The sequence below is a fragment of the Ahaetulla prasina genome, chromosome 1 (assembly GCF_028640845.1).
Source record: "Ahaetulla prasina isolate Xishuangbanna chromosome 1, ASM2864084v1, whole genome shotgun sequence".
Lineage (NCBI taxonomy): Eukaryota > Metazoa > Chordata > Lepidosauria > Squamata > Colubridae > Ahaetulla > Ahaetulla prasina.
Window position 1 is genome coordinate 335507192 of NC_080539.1, and position 5767 is coordinate 335512958.

Here is a 5767-nt window from a genome sequence, read left to right on the forward strand (position 1 = left end):
GAGACTTTCCAAGAAATTATTTCCTCAATCTCATCAGCCCCAGAGAATAGTATTTTAATTCCTTTTTCTAAAGACTAGCCTTGCTTCAGTACTGCTTTTGACATCAATCAGACACATAAGAAAACAGAAATGTCTTGCTAGATCAACCAAATTCTACACCATTCTGTTTCTTATAATAGCCAACTGAAGGCCTATAGGAAGTCAACAAATAGGGCTAAAGAGAAATTACTTTAAATCTTATTTCAGGTTTATTTATCATATTTCTTATTTAAATAATGAGCCATGCATCTGTCTGTAAGAGCTATATGGTAACTTTACCTTAGGAATCTTTTAAGTACAATAGTACAAATGCAGCACCAGCATGACTAATGATCAGGGATGAGGAAATGATACTTTAACACTTGAAAAAAAAATCCCCATAAATCTGAAGACTTTAGTCTCAAAAGAAGCTCAACAATTGGTTGACACAGGGAAAAATTTGGCAATAGTGTTTAGCTTAGACTTCGTCTACATAGCAGAACAAATAAGATAGCAAAATTTGAATGTATAAAACAGGATTTATTCACTTCAAGTCACCAAATTCTTGCTGAATATAGATTATAAACTCTTATACATCCTTGAAAGCTGAACTATTATTTTTTTTCTGCTACTTAAAATAGCTATAATATTTGGACTTCTAGGAAAGATTTTGGGAAGAAGATCAGTGGTGGGTTTCAAAAAATTTTACTACCAATTCTGTGGGCGTGGCTTGGTTGGTGTGGCATGGCTTGGTGGGCGTGGCTTGGTAGGCATGGCAGGGGAAGGATACTATAAAATCTCCATTTCCACCCCACTCCAGGGGAAGGTTACTGCAAAATCCTCATTTCCTTCCAATCAGCTGGGACTTGGGAGGCAGAGAACAGATGGGGGCGGGGCCAGTCAGAATTTTTACTACCGGTTCTTTGAACTACTCAAAATTTCTGCTACCAGTTGTCCAGAACTGGTCAGAACCTGCTGAAACCCACCTCTGAAGAAGATTCATAATCAGGATCCTTTATCTTTCATCTATAGTGGTATAGTTAGTGAACTATAGACATGTCTCCTATGAACTCTGGAATCTCACAAAATATACAGCTATATATGAATAAAAAATCTTAAGTCATGGATGTGCAACTTGCAGCTCTAAGGATTTTGATGTATCTGCGTTTGCTCCTCAGGCAGTGAAAGATTATGGGGAGGCTGGGAAAGGAAAAGAGGAGTTAGCAGGGAGTGAGTCAGTTGACAGATTATCTTCTAATAGTGACTCAGCCCAGTTGAGGAGAGATGTGGGAAACTGCCTTTCAAAGTGTTCAAAGAGATTCCACCTTAAATCCTTTTGGGAAATTCCCATTCATTTCCAAGCATTTAGTATTTACCTCAGAGTAGCATTCAAGGTACTTACTGAAATCTGTGTAGTTCTTGCTAACTTGGACTTGTCAGCTATGAGGGGCTTCATACTAACTTCATTTTCATTAGCTAAAATGAAATATACTGGATTTAGGACTAAATTAAGCAGGAATGATAGAGGAAAATCAGCTTATAAAAAAGAAGATGGAGCTTAAGAAAAATAACCTTTTACTTTGGAGTCTATACCCAAACACTTTTTGTTTTGATTTAACTCCCCTTGATTTGTCCACATAAGTTTCAAAAAATGTATTTGAATAAGTTACATGTCTTTCAATCAAACAAATACAATGATTTTATTTTTTATTTATTTATTTGTCACACAGTATATATAAGCATAAGCATGAAATAATTATACAATATATAAGCATATATATGAGTATGAGTATGTAATAACTATATTAATTGGATATAACAAAAGGAAACAATAGGACAGGAACGGTAGGCATGTTTGTGCTCTTATGCACGCCCCTTACAGACCTCTTAGGAATGGGGTGAGGTCAATGGTAGATATTTTTTTGTAAAAGATAGTGTACAAATCCTGATTGATTGATTGATTAAATTTATATGCTGCCCATTTCACTCTGCAAAGCAACTCTGAGTGGTTTATACATAAATTTGATCCCATAGGCAAGCAAACTAAGGCCCAGACAAAACAATATGTAGCCACTAGTTCTTTTCTGTGAAGACTGTGTTGGCATTGGGCATCCTCACCATTTTTCTCTTCTGCTAATTTGTTGATGGGGACTCAATCACCTCTTCCCAATTACTAATAAAAGGAGCCCTGATCATTTTTAGAGGTTTGCCTATATACAAGTATAAACAATCAAACTTTTTCAGGTTTACACAATGTAAGCCGCCCTGAGTCTTCGGAGAAGGGCGGGATATAAATGTAAATTTAAAAAAAAGGTTTGGTCAGTGGTTAGGTTATTGACTGAACTATCCTATTAATAGATATCTATTGATGGATCCAAAACGAAAAACTCATGTAACTCACCCTCCATACACATTTAAATAACCTATTTGGGCTGCTTATTTCAAAATGGTATGTCCTCTGAATGCTTACCTTTTTTCCTGCTTGTAAACAAAGCATTCAAATCTGACCTGCAGCTATTTATTTGTCATACAAACAATTAATTTACACCATGTGCGTTAACAGAAATCTAGGTCCCATAAACCCTATTAACCCTGTGGAAAACAGTCCAAATTAATAACACTCCTCCCTTTAAGATATCTAACATCCTCTCTGAAAGAAATGAAACACAATAACATTTATTTTTGTTGCAAAAATACATTTTCGTTAGATTCAGTGTACAAATCCTGATTGATTGATTGATTAAATTTATATGCTGCCCATTTCACTCTGCAAAGCAACTCTGAGTGGTTTATACATAAATTTGATCCCATAGGCAAGCAAACTAAGGCCCAGACAAAACAATATGTAGCCACTAGTTCTTTTCTGTGAAGACTGTGTTGGCATTGGGCATCCTCACCATTTTTCTCTTCTGCTAATTTGTTGATGGGGACTCAATCACCTCTTCCCAATTACTAATAAAAGGAGCCCTGATCATTTTTAGAGGTTTGCCTATATACAAGTATAAACAATCAAACTTTTTCAGGTTTACACAATGTAAGCCGCCCTGAGTCTTCGGAGAAGGGCGGGATATAAATGTAAATTTAAAAAAAAGGTTTGGTCAGTGGTTAGGTTATTGACTGAACTATCCTATTAATAGATATCTATTGATGGATCCAAAACGAAAAACTCATGTGTAACTCACCCTCCATACACATTTAAATAACCTATTTGGGCTGCTTATTTCAAAATGGTATGTCCTCTGGAATGCTTACCTTTTTTTCCTGCTTGTAAACAAAGCATTCAAATCTGACCTGCAGCTATTTATTTTGTCATACAAACAATTAATTTACACCATGTGCGTTAACAGAAATCTAGGTCCCATAAACCCTATTAACCCTGTGGAAAACAGTCCAAATTAATAACACTCCTCCCTTTAAGATATCTAACATCCTCTCTGAAAGAAATGAAACACAATAACATTTATTTTTGTTGCAAAAATACATTTTCGTTAGATTCAGTGTACTATTCTGCAGGCCTTATGTTGACAATAACTGCTTGTCCATCTTGACTACAGAAAAGCACTATTGATGAAGTGTCATTTGGAATAAGATTTTAGTATTCTACTACTACCAGAATGAAACTTTACTCAAGTAACAAACATGCTTTTTCACTTTCAATCTAAAAGTTCATATAGTTCCAATGTAAAGCTATGGTAAAGTTTCTCACCCATTCCTCAATATACCATTTGAATCCTTAGATTTCAGTGTTATGTTCTCCAATTCCAGGATTAGATTCCAATTCAGGAATCCAAGTTAAGGCATCCTGAACAAATGGCTATCCAGTCTCTGCTTGAACACATGCTGGGATGGAAATACATCATCTCCCTTAAAAATTGGTTCCACTGTTCCACTATTCCATTGAACAGTGCTGCTAACATTTCATCGAGATTTGCCTTTTTCATATCTTAAATCCATAATTCCATGTCTTATCTATTGGCAAGATGAAGAACAGGTCTTGTTGCTGGCCTTCAAGCTATTTTCTTCTTGATGATAATAAACCATGCTGGCTCGCAATAGTGGGAATTGTAATCGAACATCTCTACAGGGCACCAGGTTGCAATAAAGGCTATTTTATTTCCATCTCATTAGCCTTTTGAGAAAAGTAGCAAAATACAATTCATAAGGATTTGGAGCGATAATCTGCTGGGAGAACAGTTAATGTCCTCACCTATCACTAAATTGTCCAATACTACAGCTTTATTTAATGTTGATCTAAATTTAGGAATAAATACAACTATTTGTACAAATCTATTCTCACTCTTGATTTTCCTCAATTTCTTTGTTGCTTTTATGGCCAACAAATTAAATGCTGATTCAATAGTTCATATTGTCTCTTTCTTCATAAATGTTTCCTCTTTAATTTACACCTGTGGGTATATGTGGGTATGTGTGTGCACATGTATTCAAGTCATTCTTGACTCCTGGCAACTGTCTAGACAACTTCATTCAGTTTCCTTGCAACAATTTCAGAAGTGGTTTGCCACTGCATTCTCCCTAAGGCTGAGAGAAAGTCACTGGTCCAAAGTCATCCAGCTGAACAGGAGTAGAACTCAGTCTCCTGATTTCTAGTTTGGTGCCTTAAACCACTACACCAAGCTACTTTCAAAAACCATTTTTTTCGTTATCATTTGTTCAATTAAACACTGGCTTCTGTTCTTTTTTTAAAAAAATAAAATATTATGTTTAATCAGTGGAAAACTACTTTAGGGGAGCCCCAGCAGGTAACAACACCTAGCTGATCCAGCAGAAATTAAGCAGGGTTATCCTGGATTAGTAGATGAATGCATTAAGATGAATTAACTGAGAAGTTTTAAAAAATCCCAAAAGATGCCAATGCAAATTATTTCTGTAATTCCGCCATCCATCTACTGCATCCATTAATATGAGCATCCCTTTACTTTTACTTCTGTATTGAAAAGATGTCTGTGGGACAGTGGCACTCTCTTACCCCTTTCTACAGTCAGGATCAAGTTCAAGAAAACTAAGAAGACATTTCATCAATAATCAAAATAAAAGTCTTGCCAGACTCTACAGTGGACTCACTATTGAATATTTTTTTAATGTCAGAAATGGGCTCCCTTTACTTCTATGCCAGTTCAAGAATATCCAAAACATTCCCAGAATGGATAAAATCAAACTTTTCAGCTTTTCAACTTCCTTTTTGTAGTTGAAAGAGGGACTTGGGGTCAAAATGAGTGCCTTAAGCCTTAGACGGGTTAAATACTATTTTGGCAATTAAAATCCTTCCAATTATGCCTGCAGCCATTCCAGTTGCATAATGACATCATTGACCCCACAGCCTATAACTCTTAAAAGTATTTTTACAAAAAAAAAAGTGTATTCCCTGTCCACAAGCAAATTGTTCACACAGGCCTAATTACTTTAGTGGGTAAGTAGTTTTATAAAACCATAAGTATAAAAGTAAAGGGTAAACTGAAATGAAAGACTAAATTAAGGGATTCACTGGGAATCCTGAAGAGACAGTAGACAGCTGGAGAAGCCACTATGGAGACCTGTTCTTCCACAGATAATTTTTATTTTTAATTTCTAAGTAGCACATTCAATATGTTGACTTCATTACAGGTAATGGTTGGATAAATATGTGGTTTTATCTTTCTCAGTAGCAGCCTCTCATTTTCAATAGTATCTTATTTTCTTGCCTTATACCTCTAACCTATGTTCAGGATTCAACATCTATATAACTTTTTAA